Source organism: Lepisosteus platostomus, unplaced genomic scaffold (assembly GCF_059453375.1).
Source record: "Lepisosteus platostomus isolate fLepPlt1 unplaced genomic scaffold, fLepPlt1.hap1 Scaffold_66_H1, whole genome shotgun sequence".
Lineage (NCBI taxonomy): Eukaryota > Metazoa > Chordata > Actinopteri > Semionotiformes > Lepisosteidae > Lepisosteus > Lepisosteus platostomus.
The window spans coordinates 142,804-163,761 of record NW_028291680.1 but is presented as its reverse complement, the minus strand read 5'-3'; the positions used below and the strand labels follow the sequence as shown (position 1 = coordinate 163,761).

Sequence of the window (20,958 nt, the reverse complement as noted above, 5' to 3'; positions counted from 1 at the left end):
AGGGCCACACCTCCTTCCCAACCTCAGTCTGCACTGAGTGCGTCTCCGGCATTTTCTCGTCCAATTTGTCAGCTTAGCAAGTGAAAAGTATATCCGAGTGAAAACAGTGCTGATAATACTCTCACGAATTGTTAGAAGACGTGCTTTTGATCATCGATTGCTTAACAATCACATTCGTTCGACTTGAGCCATCAAGCTCGTAGTTTTCCTTCAAATCTTGAAAGCTCTCAGTGAGAACATCATAGGCTGCAGGACGCCCCGTAACTTGATTACTTCAACAGAAAGAAGAGCAGACAGCTCGACAAATATGTGAGGCGCAGAGAGCGCAAGGCGAGCCGCACACGTTTCGGTGGCTGAGAGAGGGCAGTTTTTGCTTCTGCATTTCCCAAGTAAGGACGCATGACAACAAGCGATCGCGGTGCTCATCTACGACACAGTGGTGATGAGTTTTCAGTACGTGTTCTTTTGAATGAGCAATGAGGTTGCCGCCTTGGACAGCTGACTGCACGCTCTCATTGTGCCACGTGATGAGAATTCACCAGGCTCGTTCAGTCATTAGTCACATTCCATCGTTTGCCATAAGCAGACGCTGCGAAGTGATGTGGATATCAGTTCCCAGTCTTGTGGAAGAGGAGGAAAAGAGCACACGAGGGCTCGTCCGGGAGTTGAACCCGGGACCTCTCGCACCCTAAGCGAGAATCATACCACTAGACCAACGAGCCACAGCAGCACTTTCCATTTCAATCTGTCAGCGAGCTTGAGGATGGGGAGAGGCGCCATTCGCTCGTCCAGTCAGACCTTCATCAATAAGTCAAGAAAGCTGCAATTACACGACTGCCTTGCAGACGAAGGGCAGTGAACTGTGCCCGGTAAGAGGGGAACAAGCGGCACTAGGTGACGCCGAGGCATAAGTCCCAGCGAGGGGGGTTGGCTTGTATGGTACAGCGCTTGCTTTGCATGTGGGAGATAGCAGGATCAATTCCCGCATCCTCCAGGTGTGTGCTTAGAGCTTGATGTGCCGAAAGGCGTCCTTTAGCCTGTGGTCCCGCCTTACATGGAGAGCATCGTGCAGCTGTCAAGCGTTTCGCAGCCACGCCCCCTTTTCATCTTCTCTCTGGCTTAAGCGTCACTCCGCCCCTCTCTCTTGACATTTCATGTCAGCATGTCAGAAGTCCGAGTGACATTTTTAATGGCTGAGTGAGGGCACGATGCTGAAGCAGAGAGGCCACTTCAGCCACAGAGACTTGTGCTAGGTGAGATCTGAAAGACGGACTCGCAACAGAAACAGACCAAAAATGTATCGGTGAGATCAAAAGGCAAATGCAACATTCAGCAGAGGGCGTCTAAAGATTAGGGAACGGGCGACTGAAATCCATGTGAGGCAAACTTTCCGGTGTGTGTACTGCAGCTGGGCTTGTTGGCGTAATTGGTAGTGCGTCAGTCTCGTCATCTGAAGGGCCTGAGTTTGATCCTCACACGGGGCAGGGCTGCTTCCTCTCTTGCTCTTTTCAAACACTTGCGGCAACTGTTCGCTCATAACCACGTCTGGAATGCGTGACCTTTACACGGGCGAGAAGCAACGCCGCATCCCTTTTCTAAAGAACATTCACATTCAGAAATAAGTCAAGAAATTTGCCATTACTTTCGCTCGCACTGCTGTCAGCCTGCCCATGTTGCCAAAGAAAGATTCACTCGGCGTCAACATGACAGAACAGCGATCACTTGAAAACAATGTTCCACACTCCGTAAGCAAGAACTTCAGTGTTTGCAGTCACCCGATATGCCGATAGTCAAAGGAGCGCAAAACACGAAGCGTCAAAAGACAAGATGAGTTGATGGAAAGAGCGTTGAATTGATGAGCACAAAAGTTCAGCTCGTACAATAGGCAACGAAGGTCTCAGCGTCGTCATCGCACTTGAAAGGACTGCCTTGCAGACCAAGGGCAGTGGGCGGTGCCCGGTAAGAGGGGCAGAGGCGGTAAGACATGATGCCGAGACGCATGAAGCGAGGGGGATTAGCTCAAATGGTAGAGCGCTCGCTTAGCATGCAAGAGGTAGCGGGATCGATGCCCGCATCCTCCGGGTCTGAGTTTGGATCTCCGGAAGCCCGGTGCTCTTGTTTAGCTTCTGCGACTTCTGACAGGTGCTCCTCCGTTGCGGAGAGAATGTCCTTCAGTTGTCAAGCGTTGAAGGGCCACACCTCCTTCCCAACCTCAGTCTGCACTGAGTGCGTCTCCGGCATTTTCTCGTCCAATTTGTCAGCTTAGCAAGTGAAAAGTATATCCGAGTGAAAACAGTGCTGATAATACTCTCACGAATTGTTAGAAGACGTGCTTTTGATCATCGATTGCTTAACAATCACATTCGTTCGACTTGAGCCATCAAGCTCGTAGTTTTCCTTCAAATCTTGAAAGCTCTCAGTGAGAACATCATAGGCTGCAGGACGCCCCGTAACTTGATTACTTCAACAGAAAGAAGAGCAGACAGCTCGACAAATATGTGAGGCGCAGAGAGCGCAAGGCGAGCCGCACACGTTTCGGTGGCTGAGAGAGGGCAGTTTTTGCTTCTGCATTTCCCAAGTAAGGACGCATGACAACAAGCGATCGCGGTGCTCATCTACGACACAGTGGTGATGAGTTTTCAGTACGTGTTCTTTTGAACGAGCAATGAGGTTGCCACCTTGGACAGCTGACTGCACGCTCTCATTGTGCCACGTGATGAGAATTCACCAGGCTCGTTCAGTCATTAGTCACATTCCATCGTTTGCCATAAGCAGAAGCTGCGAAGTGATGTGGATATCAGTTCCCAGTCTTGTGGAAGAGGAGGAAAAGAGCACACGAGGGCTCGTCCGGGAGTTGAACCCGGGACCTCTCGCACCCTAAGCGAGAATCATACCACTAGACCAACGAGCCACAGCAGCACTTTCCATTTCAATCTGTCAGCGAGCTTGAGGATGGGGAGAGGCGCCATTCGCTCGTCCAGTCAGACCTTCATCAATAAGTCAAGAAAGCTGCAATTACACGACTGCCTTGCAGAAGAAGGGCAGTGAACTGTGCCCGGTAAGAGGGGAACAAGCGGCACTAGGTGACGCCGAGGCATAAGTCCCAGCGAGGGGGGTTGGCTTGTATGGTACAGCGCTTGCTTTGCATGTGGGAGATAGCAGGATCAATTCCCGCATCCTCCAGGTGTGTGCTTAGAGCTTGATGTGCCGAAAGGCGTCCTTTAGCCTGTGGTCCCGCCTTACATGGAGAGCATCGTGCAGCTGTCAAGCGTTTTGCAGCCACGCCCCCTTTTCATCTTCTCTCTGGCTTAAGCGTCACTCCGCCCCTCTCTCTTGACATTTCATGTCAGCATGTCAGAAGTCCGAGTGACATTTTTAATGGCTGAGTGAGGGCACGATGCTGAAGCAGAGAGGCCACTTCAGCCACAGAGACTTGTGCTAGGTGAGATCTGAAAGACGGACTCGCAACAGAAACAGACCAAAAATGTATCGGTGAGATCAAAAGGCAAATGCAACATTCAGCAGAGGGCGTCTAAAGATTAGGGAACGGGCGACTGAAATCCATGTGAGGCAAACTTTCCGGTGTGTGTACTGCAGCTGGGCTTGTTGGCGTAATTGGTAGTGCGTCAGTCTCGTCATCTGAAGGGCCTGAGTTTGATCCTCACACGGGGCAGGGCTGCTTCCTCTCTTGCTCTTTTCAAACACTTGCGGCAACTGTTCGCTCATAACCACGTCTGGAATGCGTGACCTTTACACGGGCGAGAAGCAACGCCGCATCCCTTTTCTAAAGAACATTCACATTCAGAAATAAGTCAAGAAATTTGCCATTACTTTCGCTCGCACTGTTGTCAGCCTGCCCATGTTGCCAAAGAAAGATTCACTCGGCGTCAACATGACAGAACAGCGATCACTTGAAAACAATGTTCCACACTCCGTAAGCAAGAACTTCAGTGTTTGCAGTCACCCGATATGCCGATAGTCAAAGGAGCGCAAAACACGAATCGTCAAAAGACAAGATGAGTTGATGGAAAGAGCGTTGAATTGATGAGCACAAAAGTTCAGCTCGTACAATAGGCAACGAAGGTCTCAGCGTCGTCATCGCACTTGAAAGGACTGCCTTGCAGACCAAGGGCAGTGGGCGGTGCCCGGTAAGAGGGGCAGAGGCGGTAAGACATGATGCCGAGACGCATGAAGCGAGGGGGATTAGCTCAAATGGTAGAGCGCTCGCTTAGCATGCAAGAGGTAGCGGGATCGATGCCCGCATCCTCCAGGTCTGAGTTTGGATCTCCGGAAGCCCGGTGCTCTTGTTTAGCTTCTGCGACTTCTGACAGGTGCTCCTCCGTTGCGGAGAGAATGTCCTTCAGTTGTCAAGCGTTGAAGGGCCACACCTCCTTCCCAACCTCAGTCTGCACTGAGTGCGTCTCCGGCATTTTCTCGTCCAATTTGTCAGCTTAGCAAGTGAAAAGTATATCCGAGTGAAAACAGTGCTGATAATACTCTCACGAATTGTTAGAAGACGTGCTTTTGATCATCGATTGCTTAACAATCACATTCGTTCGGCTTGAGCCATCAAGCTCGTAGTTTTCCTTCAAATCTTGAAAGCTCTCAGTGAGAACATCATAGGCTGCAGGACGCCCCGTAACTTGATTACTTCAACAGAAAGAAGAGCAGACAGCTCGACAAATATGTGAGGCGCAGAGAGCGCAAGGCGAGCCGCACACGTTTCGGTGGCTGAGAGAGGGCAGTTTTTGCTTCTGCATTTCCCAAGTAAGGACGCATGACAACAAGCGATCGCGGTGCTCATCTACGACACAGTGGTGATGAGTTTTCAGTACGTGTTCTTTTGAACGAGCAATGAGGTTGCCGCCTTGGACAGCTGACTGCACGCTCTCATTGTGCCACGTGATGAGAATTCACCAGGCTCGTTCAGTCATTAGTCACATTCCATCGTTTGCCATAAGCAGACTCTGCGAAGTGATGTGGATATCAGTTCCCAGTCTTGTGGAAGAGGAGGAAAAGAGCACACGAGGGCTCGTCCGGGAGTTGAACCCGGGACCTCTCGCACCCTAAGCGAGAATCATACCACTAGACCAACGAGCCACAGCAGCACTTTCCATTTCAATCTGTCAGCGAGCTTGAGGATGGGGAGAGGCGCCATTCGCTCGTCCAGTCAGACCTTCATCAATAAGTCAAGAAAGCTGCAATTACACGACTGCCTTGCAGACGAAGGGCAGTGAACTGTGCCCGGTAAGAGGGGAACAAGCGGCACTAGGTGACGCCGAGGCATAAGTCCCAGCGAGGGGGGTTGGCTTGTATGGTACAGCGCTTGCTTTGCATGTGGGAGATAGCAGGATCAATTCCCGCATCCTCCAGGTGTGTGCTTAGAGCTTGATGTGCCGAAAGGCGTCCTTTAGCCTGTGGTCCCGCCTTACATGGAGAGCATCGTGCAGCTGTCAAGCGTTTCGCAGCCACGCCCCCTTTTCATCTTCTCTCTGGCTTAAGCGTCACTCCGCCCCTCTCTCTTGACATTTCATGTCAGCATGTCAGAAGTCCGAGTGACATTTTTAATGGCTGAGTGAGGGCACGATGCTGAAGCAGAGAGGCCACTTCAGCCACAGAGACTTGTGCTTGGTGAGATCTGAAAGACGGACTCGCAACAGAAACAGACCAAAAATGTATCGGTGAGATCAAAAGGCAAATGCAACATTCAGCAGAGGGCGTCTAAAGATTAGGGAACGGGCGACTGAAATCCATGTGAGGCAAACTTTCCGGTGTGTGTACTGCAGCTGGGCTTGTTGGCGTAATTGGTAGTGCGTCAGTCTCGTCATCTGAAAACAATGTTCCACACTCCGTAAGCAAGAACTTCAGTGTTTGCAGTCACCCGATATGCCGATAGTCAAAGGAGCGCAAAACACGAAGCGTCAAAAGACAAGATGAGTTGATGGAAAGAGCGTTGAATTGATGAGCACAAAAGTTCAGCTCGTACAATAGGCAACGAAGGTCCCGGCGTTGTCATCGCATTTGAAAGGACTGCCTTGCAGACTAAGGGCAGTTGGAGGTTGCTGTTTTGAGACGGAGGCATTGGGATGGTGGGCCGAGATCTATTCTTCTTAAGGAATTCTTCATCGTGAAAGATCGGTCCACAGGTCATCCAAAGAACTCAGGGAATCATGTGCTACTGAATGGAGTGAAGTGCTGAAACACATGACATGCCCCCTTGATCTCACGTGCTGCAACATGCACAGCTACCGTCCACACCAGGCAGTGGGGCTTCAGCAGAATTTGCTACGCCACCTGCAATTACATATCCAGCTGCACACATATACATGGCCCTTCTTTCGTTTTCAGGATCTCAAAAAAAAGCTTAGCTTGGTTTTCCTGCCACCTGATTGACCTCATCTCCCTCAGAATGTGCCCCGCCACATTCATTGCTGAAGCAGGACGGAGGCTAACGGACATGTCAGAACAGTGAGGTTCAACGATCTCTCCAAAATATTGTGGTTGTAGTGGAAGAGATATGTTTTAAATTGTACCTTGGTATTTCAAACTCTCTCTAGAATGTTATCCATTTCTATTTTATTTTGACAGGAACTGTTAAAAGGCTAATGACACTAGATGAAAAGAGAAAAAAGAAAACACAACGTTTCAGCCGTGGAGGCTTCTTCAGGTGTGAGGGCTCCACGGCTGAAATGTTGTATTTTCTTTCTTTTCTTTTAAGCATGGAATAGACCTATTACTTGTTCCTTTGCAGCCTACACATGGTGATGCAGCTCCCCACCTGAACTGCTAATGATACTAGATGCCTGGTAGTTTGTGGTACTTGGTTATCGTCTTATGTGTGCTCAAACTGCATATGTGTTGTAGCAGCGAGGCTTATTAATAAGAAAGAATTAAGTGTTCTGAGCCTTCCCAAATGAGGCCCCATCTCTGTTCATCTCTGTGGTGCAGCGGCCCAGCACTGAGCTTCGCCAATGTGATTCAGCTGCTTCCAGTGCCTTTATTGGAGTGCGCTGATGGACCGTGCTCTCTCTCCAGAGACCAGCACGCCTGTCATGGACGGAGCAGGAAAGGCGGCGCCACATTCTACAGCCCTCTCCACACAATCGATGAAATCGGGCTACTGAAGTGGAGAAAATCGCCTCTCCAGAAAGTGCAAATATCATCTTGGAGACTATAAATCCTATTGCCGAAGGTCAGCCCTGTCTACCAGAGTAACCCTCCCACAGCGATGATCAGCTCGTCTCACACGCGAGAAGTTTCGGTTGGAAACAAGCGCCCCCTCTTCTCGCACGTTTTGCACGTTCGAGTAGTTTTAATGCGGCTCTTTCGTACACGGTGCTGATCTTTTGGAAAGCAGGAGGCAAAACCAAGTCGAACCCGGGCCGCCTGGGTAAAAACCAGGAACCCTAACCGCTAGACCATATGGCAGCGAACAGCCATGCTGTTCCCGGCATCATCCGAGCAAACTACGTAAATATGAGAAAACACGCAAGAGAGTTGTCACTCAGAGTGTCGAAGGGTCGATGTATACTGGGGCTCAGTTGAAATGCAACGTCAGGACTTTTCCAAATTATGTCACACGAAGAGAGCACAGCCTTTTCCACCCTGCCATGCGTGTATCGGTAACTCCCCGTGATCGTATAGTGGTCAGTACTTTGCGTTGTGGCCGCAACAACCCCGGTTCGAATCCAGGTCACGGCAGAATAGGGGCGTCTGCTTTTACTACTTGCACGAATGAAGGCAAAAAAAAGCCAATCGATGTGAACGAACGGCGCTTTACAGAGGAGTACTGCCTGACTGGATCGTTGATGAGCGACAGAGGCCACTCCGACCCCTTCTTGGTTTTCTTCAATGACTTACTAAGGATCTTCTTCACATTCGCCCATGCAGGGGAAGCCAGTTACACCAAAGCAAACGCAGGAAAGTGCATTTCAAGCAGAGACCAGGAGGGACTTGTTTACACTGAGAGTGGGTGGAGAATGGAACAATGCGCCCAGCCCTGTTGCTGGAGCCGATTCTTGATGAGATTTTGGGCTCACTAAGAGGCCCACTCTGGATGCTATTCTTTCTGTTGTTCTTGCAGGTCCTGCGCTGCTTTTGAGCCGACAGAGCTCGTCCTGGTCTGTCGGCACAGCCCAATTGCAAATGATCAGCTCCGCATACAGAAGGAACGTGCATTTGGTACAAGAGTGCATGAAGGCACCGGAAATACATTGGGAACAAATGACAGGTCGCTCAAGACCTCTGTGAAGTACAGGAGCTTGCAAGAAGCAGCTGTTTCCGCCCGGTCTCGAACTGGGGACCATTCGCATGTGAGGCGAACGTGATAACCACTACACTACGGAAACGGTTGTAAACCGTGCCCAGCGGCCCAGTGCTGAGCTTCGCCAATGAGATTCAGCTGCTTCCATTGCCTTTATTGGAGTGCGCTGATGGACCGTGCTCTCTCTCCAGAGACCAGTACGCCTGTACCGGGGTAAAGTTAGCTTGAAGTTCGAAAACGATTTTGGCATACCTGTAACGCTTTCGCGAAATCTCTTAGAGTTACAAAAACACATGCTTTGTGTATAAAATACATTGTGAATGCTTTCTCAGCCTTCACTTTGTCATTTTTATGACATTTTTTTGACCATGCTCACATTTTCTCTTGTCCATATCTTTGCAATAGAAGCACAGAACGGCTTCGAACCAAATGCATTTTAAAGACCACAACTTGTGGATATTTCAACAGCCTCTACACCAAACTATCAGTGAGCTAATCATCTTTTTTAAAACCTCCAGTTTTTCATCGATGCGTAATTACACACTAACTGGAACCCGGGGACTGCTGTGTGCACACGTTCACAACGCGAGAAATACTGTTCAATACGGTTTCGTGCGAAAAACCCATATATGACCATAGGAAGCAGAACAGCGCAGTCTCCAATTAGCCAGACTGTAAGCACGGGAATAAAGCTTTGTTTGATTTCTGAAACCCTTCCTTTACGTTCTATTTTCATTCAGGTGTGGTTCAACTATATTGACAATACTACTGACAGCAGGAAGTTTAAAATATTCTTTTCTCAGCAGCTTATTAAAAACAGCTCCCATGATGTTCAAACCGACTTTTTACACAGAACACTGACACAGCTTTGTGTTCTGAATCTCTTTTTCTCGTGCTTTTATTTAATGTGGCACAATGCACTGGTATAGGGGTATTTTGTTAACAAACCAATAGCATTTAAACCACAGCACCCACAATGCTGCAAGTAAGTGTTTTGCACACTAAGCAGGTCCTCTGACTTTTCCCAGCTTTGTTTTGGTTTTTTTAAGATAACAGTACAGGTAAGACACTGGGATAGGGGGGTCGTCTTCATGGCTCAATAGCATTTCAAATACAACAGCCACACTGCTGAAACCAAGTGTTTTACACACCAGTCTAGCCCCCTAACCTTATACAACCTTGCTGTGGCTGTGGCACCTTTCTTTATTTTTTTATGATTTTTTGAAGATAACACTACAGGTAATACACTGGGACAGGTGGGTCGTCTTCATGGCTCAATAGAATTTCAAATACAACAGCCACACTGCTGAAACTAAGTGTTTTACACACCACACAGGCCCCCTAACCTTATGCAACCTTGCTGTGGCTGTGGCCCCTTTCTTTATTTTTTTATGAGGTTTTCAATATGGCACCATTAGACAGGCGGTACATGGGGATAGGGGGGTGCTATTCACGAGTCAATAGCTCTTCAAGCACAACAGCCACAGTGCTGCAACCAGGTGTTTTACACCAGACATTTCACCTAACCTTATACAACCTCGCTTTGAGTTGTAGAACATTTCTTTATTTTTTTTACTGTAATCAAGTGTTGTGCTCACTAGTCAGGCCTCCTGACCTTTCACAGTCATGCTTTGTTGTGTGCAACTTTAATTATCTTTTTAGGATTTTTTGAACATGGCAACTTCCACCGAGATGGGTGGGGGGTGTTGGGGTGCTCTTCAATAGCTTTTTCATCTATACACACAAATGGATGTAACCAAGACACTCAGAACCTGTCACGCAGGGGCTGACTGCTGAGGATAGGGATCCAATGCGGTGCCCTTGGTAGGGTTGGCGTGAGACACAGGCATAATCGGAGTAAACAGGCAGGGGTCCGAGTCCGGGAAGGCGTAGTACAGGCATAGGCACAGAATCGACAGGCGAAGGCGTAGTCGAGGTACTGGCAGGGGTCGGAGTCCGGGAAGGCGTAGAAGTTGCGTCGGTAGACAGAGGTGTAAACGAAGAGACAGGCTTGGGTCAGGATCCGAGAAAGCGTAAAACAGGCGAAGGTACAAAATCGAGTGGCTAAAGCGGTAGTCGGAAAAGCGGGGTCGAGGTCCAGGGGAGAAGTCGTAGTAAGGCAAAGGTGTAGTTAGTACATAAGCTCCGGGAGAGAATCTCAATCGTGAGCAATGACCGGGGGGCAGATGAGGGTTTAAGCAGAGGACTGATTGACACGTGCACGTTTGGTACGGGGAGAGCTCGTAGGAATGAGGGAGCGCTTGCCTGCGTGAGGGAGATTCGTGGCAAAACCAACAGAATCAACCTGAACTCACAGAAAAACAAGAATGCCCCCGAGACACCTGCACCCCCCCTGGACCACTCTGGTATCAACACCCCCAAACCCATCCATACCAGCTAACAAGACTCAGAATCAGTGCAACCCTCCAACCTGGACCAAGAGCAGGATGGGACAAGTACCTGCACCACACTACGCACCCCTCATCCAGACCAGCAGGACAGCCAGACCACAGACAGCACCATCATGTAACCCCCCTGTTCATTCCAACAGAAAAGCCGAACTGACCCCCACCAGCATGGCGACGCTGCAGCTCTGGTCACACCAGCAGGCCCAATGGGCTCAGAGCTGGGGGACATACAGATGCAGCCATTCAAAATGCGTGGGCGATACCGCATTATTTTCCGGTACGCTGTACGCAGTCTACCGCAAGTTACCGGTAAATACCGCTAGTTACCATAAATTCTCCTATAATATGACAAGCAAAATAATAGTATCCTGAATTTCGGCAAGGTGGAGCTAATAAAGCTCAACCTCTCATGTTTGAGCTGTGGCCATCAAAGTCTTTAACGAAGATATTACTAATAGTACTAATAATGAATGACCTTGGACAAGCTGTAAGTGTAAACTCAAAGTATTGCCCTGGTCAACATTCTTTTTTTCATTGACCGTCTTTGTAAAAGTAACACCACAGCATTTCGCAATCACGCATTTGTTTCCAATCATGCAAAGTACAGTAATTTTTGAGAATCGATTCACCATGCCTTTCACATGCTCATAAAAGAGATTGATTTAGGAACATAGACATATTACTGTATGAAAACTGTACTGTATACAGTATGTATATGTATATTTAATGTCTTAACTGTGCCCGTTTAAGTATTGAATATTCATATCTAATTTTACCACTGAAGGGAAATCTTAGTAGCTGAGCATAAAAAGAATAGGAGCATACTGCAACGCGTGTGAAGGTCATAAACGATATTAATTTTGGAACATAAACATACAGTATATGGCTGGTCTCGGTACTTTAAAGAAAACATACACGAAACATGGTTTCATAATGACCAGAATCGGTCTTGAGATATTTTTAACTTGATTTACAGTATTTGAGAGGTATGTCTTAACACCGATACTACAGTACGTAAATACTGCTCACGTATATGTTTCTAGGTTTATATTATGCATTTCATACGGTCAAATTACTTTTGAGCAACTAATAAGAAGCGCGAAACGGTATGCCCAGGGCGTTTTAGTTTCGTTTTACTGGGACTCTGCTTTAACAATGTCGCCGTGGATTGATTAGAGATATCAAGTACATACAAGTCATTTTTTAAATGTTGTAGTTCGTCTTGTAAAAATGTTACGAGTACATCATCTATCAACAATTACACAGGTTCTGTTTCCATATTGCAGATTTTGGTTACGTAATATTATTTTCTAAATTTCACGTTGTGAATATATGATTTGGGCAAACAGAGCCGCAAAGAAGTACATTATGGGTTGTTGTTTTTTTTTTTTTGCAGTTTTATCTAGAACAAGCGATGCTTAAACCTTTGTCTGATTATTGTGAAAATATCCACACGACAGTTACAGTACCTAGGAGTTGACTTCAGTGATGTTGTACTGTGCTGTAAACTTGTTCTGTGCCTAGTCACATTATTTTATAGCGTTTTTATAGCGTTATCAAATCCGGTGGCGCTGTGTGTTAGTTTCCTGACTCCCATGTCACATGGTCTGTGATTGAAACCTGTGAAACCGGTTTAATTCGTCACAGCCAGCACTCCGGCAGAGAGGGGGTTGTACTCGTAAAGTAGAAGCAGGCGAGATTTCCAGCGAAAGACACCTCCCCCTCCCCCCCCACCCTCATACGATTCAAATTGTATTACAGCATTGTAATTACACATTGTAATTGTATTACACATCGTACACATGCTTAAAAGAGAAGAGAGAAAACGCAAGCCTTCTTCAGGTGTGAGGGTCTTCTGCTCAGAATGAAACGCTAAAATGTAATGTAGGCTCTGAATGGGTTCAATTATGATTTGGGCTTGATTAAGGTCGCTGCCTTTCATCTAAAACCCTACTTGAATCCTTCTAAACTAAAAATCAGTGTTAGTGAGTTCTAAATAAAGAGGTATCCAGGTAACAGTGAAACGGGCGGACTGGGGAGTCTGGGGAGATCGCCCGTTTTCCATGTAAATAGTTCCCTGGTTCCGCACCCCTTGGTGTTTCTCTCGCTCTCTCTCGGGTCACTTGATCATTAGCTCGAAAGATTTCAGTGCTTTGTGTATATTCTAATGGTAGTGGGGGCAGGGTGTGTGGGAACAGGTTTGGTTGAAATTGCATTGGAGATCTATGTTCTTCACACCTGAAACATTTTCTCTGAAAGCATTTTCTTCGCAGTTTAACCGATCTTGTTACAGCATGTTACAGTTTACTATTATTAACCATATAAATTTTAAGTGCTTAATGCCATTTTTTGACCAGGCACGAATATTCTTAAGTCCATATCTTCGCAAGGGAATCAGTGCGAATTGCAATACTAATTAAATTAAAACTACTAACTACTAACTATTACTAGCTAATTAAAACAAACCAGAAACGTGTTGTTCTGTCTAATGACATTACAAGTGGAAAGATTACAGATTTAAATCGTCTTTAATTTTGTTACGTTATACATTTTAGAAACGTTTCATCCAAACAAACACCAGAAAACTATTTTCGATTGTATTTCTGAATAGTATGTTACACTTAGTTCACTGTTTTAAATACATCTAATTAAGAAAGTTAGGTGTTAGCATAAACTATTAGCAATCAATAATATTAAATTTAGCACTGTAATAAGCTGTTGCACTTTCCCCCGCATCTTGTAAAAATATATTTTCATTGTTCAAATGTACATTAAGTCTGACTATCATATAATATGTTAAATACAAAACTAAAGAAAAAATAGGGTTAAATATAATTCAAAATATTTTTCTAACAATGTTAAAATAAAATGTATTAACTAAGGAGTAGGATGGCACAGTTGTTAGTATGTTTTTTGTTTTGTGTTTTTTTCATAAATACAACAGTAGTACCTGATGTCTCAGTGGCTTTCAAAATTAAATTATGCATGCAAACCTGTGAACTAGAAAGATAACTAAGATATCCATCCATTTATAATGGTGGCGAAGTGGTTAGCATTGCTATCTTGCAGCACTGGGGTCCTAGGTTCAATTCCTGCCATCCTGTGTGTGTGGGGTTTACATGTTCTCTCCGGGTTACATGGTTTTTCTCCATATGTGTGATATGACTCCCTCTCGCACTCCAAAACATACTGGTAAGTTAATTGGTTTATGGGAAAACTGGCCCTGGTGTGTGTGTGTTTGTGTCTGTCTGTCCTGTGATGGACTGGCGCTATGTCCAGGGTGTATTCTGCCTTGTGTCCGTTGCTTACTGGGATAGGCTCCAAATCCTCTGTACTGGATAAAGAGATTAGAAATGGATGGAAGTAAAGGCACTGTGTGGATGGAACTATACACAGTGTTAGAAACCCACTATGAAATGGCAGCATCTCACTGGGAATAAAATATCTTATAGTGCTGGCTTAAGGAAACAGCCTTTCCACCTCTCTTGCACATCAGTATCCATACCTAGTTATTTAAACAAATTGCCTCTGATTATAAACATCTTAATATGCTGGCTCTGTGGATCCGCATCAGCTATGTTTGCCCATTCCTTCAATTCATGTGCATCCAACACACAGTTCAATGCCAGCAACTACACATCATCTAAAATACAATCCTTATTTCAGTATCTATGTAAACATATAGTCTGTTAACTTCATCATCTTCATCAAAAGTATGCCTAACCCCATTAGGAAGTGTTCTTGTTATAAGTGTATTCCTCAGCTTTCCCCAAATTATCTTCTTCTTGCCAACATCTCTAGTCTTTTATCCTGCAATAACTCAGCCAACACTTAAATCTCCAAAAGCTGCTTGTGTTAATTTATTTAAATCACAAATATCATGTGTAAATACTGGCCATGTAATACTCTGCATTGTGGAATAATAGTTTATTTTAAAGGGAACTAGAGAAACTAAGAACTAGAGAAATCAAGAAAGGCTTTTTTTCTAGAATTAATAAATGCACATCCTGTTCACTGGGGAAATTAAATCCACACTGAGCAATCTTCAATATGTTCAGAATATGACAGCAAGAATCCTATCAGGGATGCATTATACCTGTTTTCAAGTCCTTGCACTGGTTACCTATCAGATTTCGAGTCAACTTCAAAATCCTTATCCTCCTTATATACTGTCCTACAATTGTTATTATTGATCACCGAATTATTGTACTTGACATGACTTCATTCAGCCTTTCCTGAACGTCTATGACAGGCAGAGAGAGTGCTGTTTCTGGTGCGATCTTTTGCAGCTGACATTTCACTATTTTAAACGAACAAGAAATTAGATTGCTCATAAATCAGTTATTCTATATAAACACAGCGTAATTGCCGTCCGAAAATCCTCGTTTTCTTTTCTCGTTTTAGAGACCTTGATCGAAACTGATTTTAGATGTCAGAAAGGATTTATTTTCTCTGTATTTCCTACATTGCTTTGTCGAGATTTTAACTTTATATCTAACTTTATATCTAGGCTCAAATTTCAACTATAAATCGTACAGTAATTAATAGCAGTAAATACTGATGTTTTGCGCCCTCTTACCACAAAAATATATGTTTTGTAGTTGGGATTAACTTTATTTCGTACGCGTAGCTACTCCGATTCGGACACCGAACAGTTAAAGATGGCGGCAAATCAGACACCCAGAGAAGGGGGGGGGGGGGCGTCTTCTCGCCTCCATAACTAAAATGCCAAATAGGAGTGTCTTAAGCGACATACACAGTCGTGTAACTGACAGTTTGAGGTAGCCTATCGTGTAAATTTCGCTTTGTTGCTGATAGGTTAAGCTTTCGAAACTCTGCCCCAAAGTCATGTGACTAATTTTTCGCCCTGTTTCGTTGGTTAAACGCAATGATCACAAGCACCACCATGGTAACTGGGATGTGTAGTTTTTAATTCCGTTTGAATTATAACTGTACGTACTGTCTTCATATTTGGCCAGGGCTTAAAAGAGAAGGCGCGCCAAAAAAATTTGGTGCCGTCGTCTCCGCTTTAAAGGTACCCCCGTGCTGGAAGAATTTGACCTTGGAATGTTTGCCCAGCGTAGTTATAGTGGACATAAAAACAAGAGTTCGCTGGCATTATATCCTAGAAGACACAGACCGGCGCCAGACCGGTAAATGCTTGATGAACTAGGGATTGGACAGTTTCCAAGTGCTTGTACAATCGATGGAAATGTTCAAATAAATGTGCAAAAGAAATATACAAAATAATCATTTATTTCTTTATCATATTGGCTAGCTAATGTCCTCTCTTTGCTAGTTAGTGGCTGTGTTTCTGCGTTGGGTAGCAACGGTTGACAGCTTAATTTTCGTGTTAAATAATTTTTAAAAATTAAAATTCATTCTATACAGCAATCACATGTTTGGGTACCGTTTCATAAAACTTTCATGCTTAAAATGTTTAGGGAGAAATGGAAGACTGGTGTGTATTTTTTCTTTAAACTATCAAGACCAGCCATACACAGTACAGTTTATGTACATACAGTAATGTTTATGTTCCTAAATTAATATCGTTTATGACCTTCAGATGCGTTATGCTCCTCTTCTTTTTATGCTCAGCTACTAAAATTTCCCTTTAGTGGTAAAATTCCATATAAATATTCAAAACTAAGCGTATTGAAACGTGCACAGTAAAGACATTAAATGATTAAATCTTTTCACTACCAACCAATGCACCACGAGTGCCCCTGTCGGTCATTTTGGCCAGCCAATCACTTACCGCGGTGCCCTACGGTGCCCTGCGGGTTGGTTACTGAACCGCGGGTTTTTAACGCTCATTTTGAATGGCTGCATCTGTATTTCACTTCAGCCTTTCACTCTTGCTTCCTTCCAATGAGGACGGAGCTGCGGGAGAAAGGGCGCTATAGAGGATCGCTGTGGAGAGCTGCTGCTGTGCTTTGACATCTGAGCTCTGTGGAAAATGATCTCAATACAATTCTGAAAAACGCGACTCCCAGAACGCCACCCAAACAAGTCTCCACAGACGAAGCGCTGTGTCTCTTTTCAGCTGGCGATAAACCTTTCCTCGATCCTTTGCGGACTTGTAAAATTGTTCATGATCAGAATAAAAAACGCTCACGCTAATACACAAGCACCAGTATCTCGCCAAAGCTGACAAATAAACAGACGGACAAGCCGCACTGCACGTGTGAACAGGGGAATGAGCGAGCGAACGGGGATAGGGCGCCTCCTGTGCTTAAAAGCTTACAGCACCTGGTATTCCCAGGAGATCTCCCATCCAAGTACTAACCAGGCCCATCCCTGTTTAGCTTCCGAGATCAGGCGAGATCAGGCGTGCTCAAGGGGATGTGGCCGTAAGCGAGAGCAAGGCTCGCTGGCACCCTTCTTATAGAGAGGACAGCTCTGTCACCTCTTTTACGACGCATCTTTTTTTCCCTTGCGTTTTTCTCTTCTTACCACGTTCTCTCTCTTCACTGCCTTCGTTCCGCTCTATTTCACTTCAGCCTTTCACTCTTGCTTCCTTCCAATGAGGACGGAGCTGCGGGAGAAAGGGCGCTATAGAGGATCGCTGTGGAGAGCTGCTGCTGTGCTTTGACATCTGAGCTCTGTGGAAAACGATCTCAATACAATTCTGAAAAACGCGACTCCCAGAACGCCAGCCGAACAAGTCTCCACAGCCGAAGCGCTGTGTCTCTTTTCAGCTGGCGATAAACCTTTCCTCGATCCTTTGCGGACTTGTAAAACTGTTCCTGATCAGAATAAAAAACGCTCATGCTAATACACAAGCACCACAGAGATGGAGGGTGAGATGGGGCCTCATTTAGGACAGCATACCACCGCTTAATTCTGTCTTATTAACAAGCATTGCCGCTACAACGGCATCTCTCCTGTCAAACTTCCTCCTGACGTGTTTGACAGGATCTGGGCCGTGGTGAACAGTGGGAAAGACGCCCTGTGGAGAGTGAGGACCATGGGGCTGTTCAAAGGCATCGAGGTCCCAGTCAAGGCAGCAGGTAGCCTGGCCCTGTTCATCACCCGAGAGAACTATTACCTCAGAGATCTGTGGAGAGAAAGGAGGGAGGAAGCAGAAAATCTGTGGGAAATAGAGATCTTAGGTCAATATCTCAAGAAACTGTGAAAAACATTATCATGTTTAAGTAAAGAATGTGATTTACACCAGAAAAAAAGAAATTGTTGCTATGTAACTGGTACCATGTCAAAATGTAATGAGATGTGATCATATATACTGTTTTAAGTATGTATATTAATGTAAAGCTTTCTAATTTGTGATGTCCTGTATTTTTTTGTGAACTTTTAAAAGTTCTTAAAAAATCGATTCACCCAGGGCGAGGCTCTACTGCATAATTTCTGGTAGTGGGGGACTGCGTTCGCGCTCTCCCCTGATGTGCTTGGTCCAATATCAGATACGGAAGAGTTACGACACCACGTGCTGCGATAGGATCCCAGTTCGAAAGCCACTGCTGGTTCCCGGTTTCTTTTAGTTAGAGGTCCAGAGAAGCATTTCAAGCTGGTTACACTACTTCTTCCGGACATTCATTCCCTTTTCAAAGTCAGTCGTTTTGCTGTAGTCTGCATTATTAAGGCCAATTTATTTGGTCATGGGGGCCTCGGTACTGTATGCTAATTCTCAAGACAGTTTCACCCGTTTTCTGATTGCTAGGTTCTGTACCAGTGCAGACATATCAAACAGTGAATGGCTGTACCTCTATTGTATCTGTGCTCAATGAATGAAATCAGTAATAAATGAATATATGTATAGTTATACGAAAAACAAGTGGTTTATCGACTCATCTTCATTTGCAGATTTAGAGGCAGCTTCGATATTCGTTTTACAAACGGGTTTTTTTTTATATGGGTCACACACATGCCATAGCAACAAAACATTTCTAGAGATGAGGCTATAGATCACCTTTCCATCCTCCAGGTTTTCCTCCCAAAGCCTACGGCACCAACGGCGATCCCTGCTGGCCAAGAGAGCAAAAGCTTGCAGCACCTGGTATTCCCAGGAAGTCTCCCATCCAAGTACTAACCAGGCCCAACCCTGCTTAGCTTCCAAGATCAGATGAGATCAGGCACATTCAGGGTGGTGTGGCCACAAGGAAAAGCCATCGTGCCTAACTCGCTACTTGAAGCTGTGTGTGGCTGGGGCTCTGTGCCCCCCGAGCAGGACTGAAGGATCGTTCGTGTGCAACTCTTTGGAAAGGAGCCTCTTTCCAAATCGCATTGCGTACCTGGATGTTGGCGAATGTGCTCCCTTGTGTTGGCTTGTCCCGCACTTGAGGAGAACAAACAAACTGCACGGAGGAGCACAAGGCAAGTCTTCACAAGACAAAAACCTCCAGTGCACAGCACTCTGAAAACATTTCTGGGCTGTCGCGTGTTTATTTCAGCACATAAAGCGCACCAGTCCAACACGTCGGCCGGGCACATGGCGCCTCCGCACTCTTGTGGCCTTGCGGCGTCAGAGCAAGAGGCTCCTTCTCGCTGCCTTTCCGCTGTGTTGCAGAGCCCCGAGAGGGAACCTGGAGCGCACACTTTGTGGGGGGCGGGGGACCGCGTTCGCGCTCTGCCCCCTGTCTCTTGCGCGAGTACTAAATCTCACGGCGCCAGCCAGCAGCCAGGAGACAAGTACAATATCGCGGGACAGGGGGGCCTCGTCATTGATTGTTACATATGAGACGGGGATTAGGAGGAGACCCCGACTGATTGGTAAAGGGGAACACTAACACCAGAGAGACACCCCCGGAGTCTCTTTTTGAGAGACGCCCTGGTATTTCTTAATGGCCAAGGAGGGTTGGGACCTGGGTTTTATGCCTCCCCCGAAGGACGGCGCCTGTTTGTGCAGCAGAGTGTCGCCATCAGGATGCTGGGGCATAAGAAAGCCACACAGACCGCAGGGTGAGTGCTCCCTACTGGTCCCAGTCACACCTCTTGTAGGAGCAGCAGCAACCTGAGCTTTTCTGGGGGGAATCTCCCATCCGGGTGCCGGCTAGGCTCACACCTGCTGGGTTGCCGTGGGTGAGCCCAGTCGAGAGTCGCAGGGTGAGATCTAGTCACCGGGGAGAAACGATACAAGCGAAGGATTACTCGGCTCCCAGCACTTGAAAAGACCGACAAATGACTCGTTCCCGCCGGAGCTGAATGTACCTGCATGTGTCGTGTCGTCTACTTCCCCCGCCCCGCTGTGTTTGCTGTATTGTCTTAAAAGCTGGCCCCCGAGACGAGACGGGCTGTTCCTGTGCCCCAATTAACACTTTACAGGTGCCATTCCCCGGCATTGTGGCCATTGTCGGTGGTCACACGCGATAAGATAAGGTGGAGGAGAGCGGGGCATGCCCAGCGCCAGACATTCAAGGAGGGGGCTGTGCGAGGTGAGGTGAGGTGCGACACGCCGGAGCCCCGACGCTGCTAATGCGGAGCACTTGTTGAACTGGCATTGAAAGGACATGTGCGCACGGAGCGAGCCTTCCCTGCGGCGGAGCGTGGAAACTTTCTCCCCGCGCTGCAGGAGTTGTGTGCGCTGCAGCGGTGCCGAGAGAACAGCACAGAAGGCAGCAGTCTCTGGAGAGCGGGTAAGAGACGGAGCCTTGTGGGCAGGCGAGCAGGCCCATTTTTTGGAAATTGCTTAAAAGGCTCCGGTGTTTGTTCGGTGTGTGGCAGGCACACGACGCAAGCTTGCGTAGCGATTTGTGGGTCTGGTGTTATGCAAATGAGGCCAAATTGCATCCCGGGACATGCTGCGAATGCGCATTGGCGACTGCAGATGTGTAGGAAACGGCGCGCTCGTTTTCTCGTTTTGCCCACCCTTTTGAGTGTTAGTGTGGCGTGTGAGTGTGCGAAAGAGTGGGCCCAGCAGGAGGCAGTGGCTTGTGGGGCGAGTAGCTGGCCTAGGCTGCGCGCTTTGTGCTGTGGCTGTGGGCCGCTTGCAGGGCCTTATATAACTTATACTTACCTGGCAGGGGAGATACCTTGATCATCCTGTAGGTGGAGTAGTTGGATTGTTTTCTTGTTTTGTGGAAGCAGTGTTTGTTTTGCAGTTTACGAAATGGCAACTTTTGGATCCCGCAAGAATGCTGTGCGTTTTGAGCTTTTGGATGACCTCTTCATGGATCGCATGCAGTTCAGCAGAAAAGTGTTGCAGAAGGAACTTGGCTTTGAACCTCGGCACTTGGATTTCATCTTCGCTCTCCCAGGTCAGAAAGCATTTGAGGTTGTTTTTGCTACCTATTCTCTGTTTGAACGATGTGTGGATGTGTTTGAGGCAAA

The 20,958-nt window shown here is 46.5% G+C and overlaps 4 non-coding genes and 1 pseudogene across 4 annotated transcripts; all 5 read right to left on the bottom strand.

The window, feature by feature from the left end:
- Nucleotides 1–650: 650 nt before the first annotated feature.
- trnap-agg (transfer RNA proline (anticodon AGG)) lies at nucleotides 651–722 on the bottom strand. Its single transcript has one exon. It is a non-coding gene; the product is annotated as a tRNA-Pro (tRNA).
- A 2,117-nt stretch (nucleotides 723–2,839) lies between these two features.
- On the bottom strand, nucleotides 2,840–2,911 carry trnap-agg (transfer RNA proline (anticodon AGG)). Its single transcript has one exon. It is a non-coding gene; the product is annotated as a tRNA-Pro (tRNA).
- A 2,117-nt stretch (nucleotides 2,912–5,028) lies between these two features.
- Nucleotides 5,029–5,100, bottom strand: trnap-agg (transfer RNA proline (anticodon AGG)). The gene has a single exon. It is a non-coding gene; the product is annotated as a tRNA-Pro (tRNA).
- An 11,811-nt stretch (nucleotides 5,101–16,911) lies between these two features.
- On the bottom strand, nucleotides 16,912–17,030 carry LOC148632100 (5S ribosomal RNA; annotated as a pseudogene).
- Nucleotides 17,031–18,673: 1,643 nt separating this feature from the next.
- On the bottom strand, nucleotides 18,674–18,792 carry LOC148632099 (5S ribosomal RNA). Its single transcript, XR_015934475.1, has one exon. It is a non-coding gene; the product is annotated as a 5S ribosomal RNA (ribosomal RNA).
- Nucleotides 18,793–20,958: the final 2,166 nt, after the last annotated feature.